Genomic DNA, 10835 nt, shown 5'->3' with positions numbered 1-10835 from the left:
ATCTCACCTCGCCGCCCATTACTGCGCTTAAACAGCTAGAACACCAGGGCTACTACGGAATTCGAAGTTCGTATAGTACCGTCCCTCTCACTCTCGTATTAAATTTACTAGCGTCAGCGGGGAGACGGTATGATTCGAAAATCGAATTTTGCAATACGTAGTATAAGGCCAGCCTAGCACCCCTGCACATTAGGGCTATCCGTAGTGCGTCACATCAATTTTGACCACCACCACTTGTCGCTTAGTAAACAAGACCGGCTTCTAATCACTTAGTTTACTAATGCTAAGCACTTGTACAATATGTTTACACACATGTGCAAGTACTAAGCATTAGCTACTATGCTTCTGTAAACCCAGTGTAACGAACCGCCAGTTCTCCTAATCGTGTGCCATCTAATTTACGGATGAGGCCACCAGTCGCCGCCACAAGTTGCGAGGCGCGGTTGACTCCCGCAGCTTGTGGCTCGGACGCGACCACTCAAACGCTCGGTGTGCACCGATGCTACAAAATGTATAGAGAAACGCGTCCGCAACTTGTAGCGGCGACTAGTCGTTCTAATGTGGTCGCCACTAATGGCTCAATGTGCAGGGGCCCTTAGACACTTAGTGCGGTTTAACATCTATCAGTACCACACATCTTTAACTTTAGTTTTGGGTCTACGGAGACTGTTTTGAACGAAACAAGTCCATCATGTTTAGGAAGAACTAAGTAAACATGTTCAGATACAATGATTTAAAATAACTGAACATGTTTAGATTAAACGTTTACATTGAATTTAACATTTGATCGTTCATGCAACATTAAGAAATAAAAAACATGTTAGAAAACAGAAACCATGTTTCTGAAATGAAGGGTTTGTTTCGTAAGACCGTTTTTTTTTCTTGGTTCCTACTACAAAAAAGTCTAGGCGCAGATATCATTTTTTTTACTTGTTTATTTTGGCTTAGAAACCTCACCGAATGCAGTGACGGGACTTGATCACGATCGGCCACACAATCCTTCAGTTTGAACAATAGACGTGGCTGCCCAGACTGCAGAGGTGATGAGAAATATTACAAGTGTTGCTGCTTAAAACAGTCGAACTATTCCCGGTCGATTTAGCCCGGCTACTTTTAAATTAGCTTGTCTTTCTTCACTTGCCCTAGTTTGTGCTGTTATTCTCACCCACCACTCAAAGTCCTCAAATGCCTAGTTTTTCACCCACGCTCGACCGTAAATAGAAGGCTTTTCAGATAATGGCATCAAGCAAATAACATAATAATGTGCTGTAATGTAACTGTGGGCCACATTATTATCAACAGTTTTGTAAACTGTTCATTTGTGCCAGTTTTATAATAGGTTCTATATATTTGTAATGTATATAATACTTTTTTTGCGTAAATTTCTTATCCAGGGAATATCAACAAAATTGTTTAAAAGTAAAATCGTTTACTGTTTTTTTTTTTCATTTTTATTATTATTACGATGTAAGTTGTTATGTTTATATGTACTAATTTCATGTTCCATTTGACACGACGGCCATCATATTCAATATGGGATAATTGCTATATGCATCAGCGTCCTTTTAAACTAAATATAAAGTGTATACTCTATGTAACGTAGGAATAAGATTAATTCCATTGCTCACGCCGAAATGTGATAAATGACGGAATGCGGGCCTATATTGACTTGTGTACAATTTGATTGACATACTTTATGTTACCAATGTTTTTTAGTCTTTATTATACAAACAGCAGCATCAGTTTTATAGAGGTGATGGTTTTCCATGGTTTATTTTTCTGGTGTTGGAACCATTCTATCAGATGCAACTTTCCCATTATTAAATAAATCAATGGTGAATCACTCATACTCATTCTACATTATATACTTTGAATTATTAAATGTGAGGCTAGGTTAACTTGCGTTATTCTCTAAAGTACCCTAACCCTTAACATAAGTTCTTTCTTTTTTTATCCAAGTAATTTTTTTCTGTTGACTAATAAATTTGTAATTAATTACTATTGAATTCTTTTTTTTTCTAGATCTGTCAGTTTTTAGAGTTTTGTAAATAATATGTATAAATATTGCATAATAGTTATTTAGAAAATTAAAATCTATTTTGAATGTTCTTTTATAGAACCCAACCCTAACAAAAATGAAGTAACAAAACATGGGCAAGCAAATTAATAATTTTTTGTTTATGTTATATTTATTAATACATTAACTAAAGGACCAATTTGAAGTAAAAATTTGGATAGTATTTCCATGATTTTATAATTTATCAAGAGCACACTTATTCACTGTGCATATTGTCAGTATTTGTAGTACAGATGAAGTATAGTTTCAGTATGAGGAGTATTTTGTATACAATTCAAAGCCATTTTGGTTAATGTATCACAATTTTTCCAAAATAATAGCTTTTAAAAATATTTGAGATATTGAACATAATTTAATCTAATCCAACACAGCCAATATTATCTTCTTTCTTCAACATCTGAAAGAGAAAAAACAGTTTTTAGACAAATTTTTGGTATCTACTTTTTTTAATTAGACATTAAGTACCTACCTATTTTCATGACACATTATTATGACTAAAGAAACATATGTACTTACTTTTGCCATCACAAGCTACAATTTTACTTTATCCACTTTGGCTACCTCTTGAACTTCCGGAATTCCACATCATTCAACATAAATGTCCATACATTATCACAAAACCTGAAACAGATAAAAGATAATCTACAATAAAGAAAGGCAAAGTATGTACACATTTTTTGCATGGAACAATAGAGTATTGTGTTAGAGCAAATAAAAAAAAGAACCTAAATATCAACATACTAGACTAGTTTTTTAATAATATGCATAGTGAATTTTTAATACAAACTGAAGCTATAATTATTTAGTATTTCTTAAACTAGAGCTACCAACAAGCAATCATCAATAAATAATACAGATCCAAAGAAGATTCCCATGTTAGAATTGAATTGTAGTGATATGAGATTAGTTTCACTCCTAAATGTAATACAGAAAGATTCAGAGATCAGCAGTTAGAGTAGGTTATGGTTGGTGATTCAAATGCTCACAATATCAAATGATGCTACTCTGTTTGTCTTGACATTGCTTAGTATTCAAATGATTGAAATTAAATCTTTTCTCTTTCACGAACTGTACAATGCATGAGTTATAAATGGATGTTCAGAATAAACAACTGAATTCTGATATAGCTATCTCACATCTTTTTCTTGTTATACATACCTATAAGTGTTCAATTTTCCAGCTTTGAAGGTTAATCTAGATTTTACCCTGTTGGATAGAGCTTGGTTATTAGACTTGTCGAATTGCAGCAGCACTTTGACTGCCAAGGCTGGGGTTATCTGCCCATACTGAAAAAAGTTTTTAATAATACGTTAAATACGTGTACGCGCGCAGCAACACCAAAGAATTAAAGCTGATATAGGTACTTACTTGGATCAGTTCGTCGAGGCTTTCCTGTAACGTATTTCCAATCGTGGTATTCTGTATAGTTGATATGACATTTTATTTTTAGCAATTAATTGAGTTACAAACTAGGTGGAAACCAAAACACATAAGGGAAGCCTCTGATGTTACGCCAACGTGGGTATTTCTATTTGATCAAAACAGTATTTATCAAATTACAAGTGAAACCAAAGTAGCTTTGCTGCAGTAATGCAATAACAGAACAGAACAGAAACCGACTGGACCGACCGAGGACCGAACTACTGAGTGAGCGAGCGAACTGAAGAAATCAGACAGACTGAGTAAGACTGACTGACTGACTGAGTAGAATAAAAATTACGAATGAATGTCAGTGTTGCCACCTTGCCCAAAGAAAAGGTTACTAAACATACGGTAAAAAGCTTTTGCCAAAAAAAGATGGCCGAACGTCATTGTCACAAGGTGACGTTTCAGATAATATGTTGTTTTAATTTAAAACATTTTAGACCTTAATTGGGTAGCGGCAACAGAAAACTTAACAGGAAACAAAACTCAAGAACGAAATTTACCACGAGTATAGAAAGCATTTCGATCAATCCAAACGTCAGGCCATACTACGAAGTGCAAAATTCAAATTTCACAGCTTGCCATCCCGCTGACGCGTAAGTTATTTAATACGAGAGTCAGAGAGAAAGTACGATACGAACTTCGATTTTCGGATTTCGTGGTTGCCCCGCTGATGGCGAATGAAGTGACAATGAGGCAGGGGGGGGACAGTCGCCTATACCGTACTAATTCATGTCGATAGCGCCGCCATCTCCTTTATCTAACCTAAAATTAAACAGATTGTTGTCGTTTGTTTCAGATAGATGTCACTGAAAGCTTGAGATCACAAAATTTCATTTATTAAAAAATATTTTGTCGTTGATAATTACCGCAAAAATGAACTTTATTTCGAAATTGACAATCGTATTGTAATTTCTAATATAAAAGTCACTTAATTGTATCCGCTCAGTCGTTAAAAATATTTTTGTGTAGCAACCCTCTATGTCAGGCCAGGCGTCTTATTCGCGCTCAACAGGAACAAGATGGCTACGTTACAATCGAAACTCAAGTGCTCAGACCACATAAAAAGTAAAAACAGTGCTGCAAACGGAAAATTGAGGCTGGTTTAAACTTAAGAAGACTGAATTCAAGCGGTCTCACTTCTCTTTGCAGCCCTGTTTTTAGTTTTTATGTGTTTGAGCTGGGAAGCAAATCCAGTAAAGTAAAAGAATACCTGTGACTATTAATAGCTATACGTATGGATGATATATACATCAATGGTACTAGTTACGAAATGCAGACGGCGCTTCAAAACGGTCTGCATGAATGAGACGAGAGAGGGCTCTCTTTTCCCCGTATATTATACTACTCTTTGCAATGAGGGCTCTCATTTTTTGTCTCACTAGATGGCGCACTGTTGGGTGAGTTTTTAAGTATGGCTTTTAAAGTCTGTTTACGGCGTGAAAACAAAGTTTAGATTAAATCATATTTAATACACCTTAAAACCATAAAGTTATCGAGCATGCCACAGTGTTGCATAGTCCCCGTTTTGTTCGGAAAAAAGGGAGGACAAAGGTTTCCGAAAGACAAAACTGTCTCAAAACACAGACCTTCATTGCCCCGGAACGCATATTTGCCATAATTAATTTCAGATATTGCAAAATATTCACAAAATTATTCTAATTCTAAATAAACCCGCGTAGCTCACCCAAAAACTATGAGATTTGACATTTCGGAAACCTCACGCTACACTAGCGCCTCTAGTGGCGAATTCATACGCGATAGCCCTCATTGGAGATGTCATGGTGGCTACAGGGCCGCCATGTTAACCATAATTTTCCATACGTGATTGTTGTCAATATTTATGTGCAGATACCAAAAATATTTATAAATATATCCAATTATATTAACAGTAATCCAATTGTTGTTTAAACCTGAAGTAGTATGGACACTGTAATTTGAACTTTTCTTCTACAGAACAGTTTCATTCAACCAAATATCTGTTGGTGAATTTAATATTTAAGTATGCTTTTTTTATAAATAAATATTCCCTCATATTTACATTAAAATTATTTATTAATGCAGTTGCATTTAATTTTAGCTTTACAATTATAATATATAAATAAATTACTTATGTACATTATTTAGAAAAGTTAGAACTTACCGATGCAAAACTTTTTCATTTTATTGGCAACACATGAGTAGTTTTTTTTGTAATCTATAATATGGCACGGCAAAAACTACTAGACACTGGTAAAATGGGGGCTATCGCGCAAAGAGTAGTATAATATACGGGGAAAAGAGAGCCCTCTCTCGTCTCATTCATGCAGACCGTTTTGAAGCGCCGTCTGCATTTCGTAACTAGTACCATTGATGTATATATCCATCCATACGTATAGCTATTAATAGTCACAGGTATTCTTTTACTTACTGGATTTGCTTCCCAGCTCAAACCACATAAAAACTAAAAACAGGGCTGCAAAGAGAAGTGAGACCGCTTGAATTCAGTCTTCTTAAGTTTAACCAGCCTCAATTTTCCGTTTGCAGCACTGTCTTTTTTATTGTGGTCTGAGCACTTGAGTTTCGATTGTAACGTAGCCATCTTGTTCCTTGTGAGCGCGAATAAGACGCCTGGCCTGACATAGAGGGTTGCTACACAAAAAATATTTGTAACGACTGAGCGGATACAATTATGTGACTTTTATATTAGAAATTACAATACGATTGTCAATTTCGAAAATAAAGTTCATTTTGCGGTAATTATCAACGACAAAATATTTTTTAATAAATAAAATTTTGTGATCTCAAGCTTTCAGTGACATCTATCTGAAACAAACGACAACAATCTGTTTTATTTTAGGTTAGATAAAGGAGATGGCGGCGCTATCGACATGAATTAGTACGGTATAGATAGGCGACTGCAAAGAGTAGTATAATATACGGGGAAAAGAGAGCCCTCTCTCGTCTCATTCATGCAGACCGTTTTGAAGCGCCGTCTGCATTTCGTAACTAGTACCATTGATGTATATATCCATCCATACGTATAGCTATTAATAGTCACAGGTATTCTTTACTTTACTGGATTTGCTTCCCAGCTCAAACCACATAAAAACTAAAAACAGGGCTCCAAAGAGAAGTGAGACCGCTTGAATTCAGTCTTCTTAAGTTTAAACCAGCCTCAATTTTTCCTTTGCAGCACTGTCTTTACTTTTTATGTGGTCTGAGCACTTGAGTTTCGATTGTAACGTAGCCATCTTGTTCCTTGTTGAGCGCGAATAGACGCCTGGCCTGACATAGAGGGTTGCTACACAAATATTTGTAACGACTGAGCGGATACAATTATGTGACTTTTATATTAGAAATTACAATACGATTGTCAATTTCGAAAATAAAGTTCATTTTTGCGGTAATTATCAACGACAAAATATTTTTTAATAAATAAAATTTGTGATCTCAAGCTTTCAGTGACATCTATCTGAAACAAACGACAACAATCTGTTTATTTTAGGTTAGATAAAGGAGATGGCGGCGCTATCGACATGAATTAGTACGGTATAGGCGACTGTCCCCCCCCTGCTATCGCGTATAAATTCGCCACTAGAGGCGCTAGTGTAGCGTGAGGTCTCCGAAATCTCAAACAAAGACTACAGTATATATGTCAAATCTCATAGTTTTTGGGTGAGCTACGCGGGTTTACTTATAATCCTTATAATTAGAATAATTTTGTGAATATTTTGCAATATCTGAAATTAATTATGGCAAATATGCGTTCCGGGGCAATGAATGTCTGTGTTTTGAGACAGTTTTGTCTTTCGGAAACCTTTTTCCTCTCTTTTTTCCGAACAAAACGGGGACTATGCAACACTGTGGCATGCTCGATATTTTCATGGTACGGTTTTAAGGTGTATTAAATATGATTTTAATCTAAACTTTGTTATAACGCCCGTAATAATAGAATTTGAAAGCCATACTTATAGTAGAAGATCCGAACTTGAAAAAATCTGCACCGGTCTGATAATATAGGATGAAATGTATTTTTATAATAAATTTAGTATTTTAGAAAATATATTAGAAATGATTTTGCTAAAAAATCCTAGACAGGCATTTTTTTTAAATGATTTTTAATTAAATGCAGACAACCCTATATCAACGTGTTCACAATAAAACAGCGCTTACGTTGATATACAATTTGTTCTATTATCTAATCAAGTGAAAGTAACGGGCATCGATATAACTATTTGAATTTATACCTGGCAACCCAGTAGTTCGTCCAGGTAAACAATAGCAAACCCAACGTCTACATATTTTATAGGTTTTATACTTTAAGTTAATATAAAATTTTCTTATTATCTCGATGATGCAACAAAAATGTCTTAAAAATATTTTTTGAAAAATTATTAAAAATAGCCTGCCCACGATTTTTTTAAAAATCCATTTGTATTTTTTTTCTAATATACTAATTTATTATAAAATAAGTTTCACTCTATTATCAGACCGGTGAAGATCTTTTCAAGTTCGGATCTTAGACTATTAAAAACCTCACGCAACAGTGCGCCATCTAGTGAGACAAAAAACGATAGCCCTCATTGTCCTCCAATGGACAGTCATATTTTTTTAAAGAAACAACAACCAACAACTTTTTCACCTCAGCACCTCAAACAGGCAGGTTTTGCTATGAGAAATCAGTGAGCAAAATCGCATTTTGCTCACTCCGTGAGACAAAGTAACTTTTTAATTATTTTTTTAAATGCTGAGTACAGTGTTGGGTCTACTCACTGAATTCCAAATATTTGAACTTTACTTTGATCTGTCATTTCACTTCAACTCGAAAAAAGCAAGAGATAGGATCAAATTTGTCGATTACAAACTTAAATTAAATTTTTGGTATTAAAATATATCGAAATATTTCCAAAATGTAAATTTTCCCGATCTTTTAATAAAGTATGCAACCTCGTTGCACGAAAGCCACTTCTCTTGTTTTTTTTATAAAAGAATTCCGTATACTGCCTCTACAGTATAATTATTATTTGTTAAATTGAATGATTTTTTAACAAATCTATTTATGTTATGTAATAGAAATCTTAATAAAAATCATATTTAAAGGTTTAATTTTTCAACCTTTTCAATTACCCCGAGATGAGGCTTTTTGCAGTATTAAAAAATAAGTGTGACATTAGTACAAGAAGTTAAGATTGCATGTTATGAGTATGCGATTTGTATTGTAGCTACTGGACTCTTTTTATGGTTTTAAATGTAATTATTTATTTGATAATAATCGGATTCTATTTAAAAAAAATGTGTTTGTTTTGTAAACAGGTAGGTATATGTGGTTTTATTCTTATGTTACATTTAAATAATGTTCTCGCTGCTGAGGTAAAAAATTGTATGTGTCACACGAGACCAAGTTTTTTTGCATCTCGTGTATTTCAATCCCTTGCTGATTCAGGATTCTAACCTAGAATCACTCGCTAACGCTCGTGATTCAATTATAGAATCCTTCGCTTACTCGGGATTCAAAATCAACACGCAACAAAAAACAACTTTGCTCTCTTGTTGCACAAATAACTATTGACAGTTCGAGTACTAATTAAAATAGTGATGCCCTGATGCGTTGCCGATTGAATTTCTTTTAACAATCGATTTTATTCATGAAGAAGTTTTAATCGATTTAACACATTCATATTTTATTTTTGCTCAACATTTTGCAATGTTTTTATTCACAGGTGTTTAAGTTACTTTATCTTATCTGACTGCAATCGAACTGCAACGAAAACTGTATCCAATGGGCAGTCGGCAGTTGCGGTTACGTTGCAATGAGGGCTATCGTTTTTTGTCTCACTAGATGGCGCACTGTTGCGCGAGGTTTTTAAGTATGGCTTTCAAAGTCTGTTATTACGGGCGTGAAAACAAAGTTTAGATTAAAACCATATTTAATACACCTTAAAACCGTACCATAAAAATATCGAGCATGCCACAGTGTTGCATAGTCCCCGTTTTGTTCGGAAAAAAGGGAGGACAAAGGTTTCCGAAAGACAAAACTGTCTCAAAATACAGACATTAATTGCCCCGGAACGCATATTTGCCATAATTAATTTCAGATATTGCAAAATATTCACAAAATTATTCTAATTATAAATAAACCCGCGTAGCTCACCCAAAAACTATGAGATTTGACATTTCGGAGACCTCACGCTACACTAGCGCCTCTAGCGGCGAATTCATACGCGATAGCCCTCATTGGAATGCAGTCCGTCTGTACTGGTGGCCCTAAAGCTACGAATAAATAAATCTATCATTCGTAGCCCTAAAGAGAAAATAATAGTCCTTATTAAAGTAAAATCAAATTTATTTAATATTTTAATGCACGATAATATTGTCACGAATTACAACATCCCAAAGTGGAAGGTTTTTGACGTTTTTTTATTAAGGCATTACATAATACATATGTATGTGTATTATTTACATGTCATAACAATTTATAATTAATGTACTTAAATCTTAGTTTTGAAAATAGTCCTGTTAAGATTTTTTAGTCTTTGCTGAACGTAAACAGTTCAAATTCTTCAGCGAGATGGTCTGCCCACCCTTCTTGTAAAGTTGTTCTGGCGTCTTGAGTCCTGGAAAGAAAAATATATAAGTATATTTTTATTAGTCGTAACAATTTTTATTTTATTTGAAAATAATTTTTTTGTGATGATTCTGCTTCATGGCAATCTGTTCAAGGAATAATAAGCCACTTTCTTATTTTATAGATGTATGCTGTTGGAAAAATTCTTTCCAGCGACTCTCTTTTGAAAGTCTGCGGCATAAACGGCTGTATCTTTTGATTGCGTTGGCTTAGAAGTTTGTTTTTTCACAGCTCCAAGGGGACAGTAGACCTGTATTTGATATAAATTTCAGCTTGATACCTCCACGCGTTCCTGAGAAAAAGGATCTTGACAGACGGACGGACGGACGGACAAACAAAGTGATTCTATAAGGGTTCCGTTTTTCCTTCCGAGGTACGGAACCCTAAAAATAACACCTAGCATAGGTAACCCAAATGGTTACACGACACTTGTTTATTATTAAGCGCATCAAGTTGCAGATGCACGAATAATGTATGCACCTAGATAACCTTGTATAAAACAGAAACATCTTGAATGCTAATAAAATTGCGATACCAACAGATTTTGTCAAAATTTATATAAGAGTACTTCAAAGATACTTTCGAATAAAAATAATCATCGATATTATTCAAATGTGGCGATGATATCGAATAACAAGTAACTTAAAAATATACCTACAGTTGAATGAGGGCTATCGTTTTTTGTCTCACTAGATGGCGCACTGTTGCGTAAGGTTTTTAAGTATG

The 10835-nt window shown here is 34.6% G+C and overlaps 1 pseudogene; it reads right to left on the bottom strand.

The window, feature by feature from the left end:
• Positions 1–2454: 2454 nt before the first annotated feature.
• On the bottom strand, positions 2455–3516 carry LOC141432688 (transcription initiation factor IIA subunit 2-like; annotated as a pseudogene).
• Between the last annotated feature and the right edge of the window lie 7319 nt (positions 3517–10835).

This window comes from Choristoneura fumiferana, chromosome 11 (genome assembly GCF_025370935.1).
Source record: "Choristoneura fumiferana chromosome 11, NRCan_CFum_1, whole genome shotgun sequence".
Classification (NCBI taxonomy): Eukaryota; Metazoa; Arthropoda; class Insecta; order Lepidoptera; family Tortricidae; genus Choristoneura; species Choristoneura fumiferana.
This window is presented reverse-complemented; position numbering and strand designations above follow the sequence as displayed.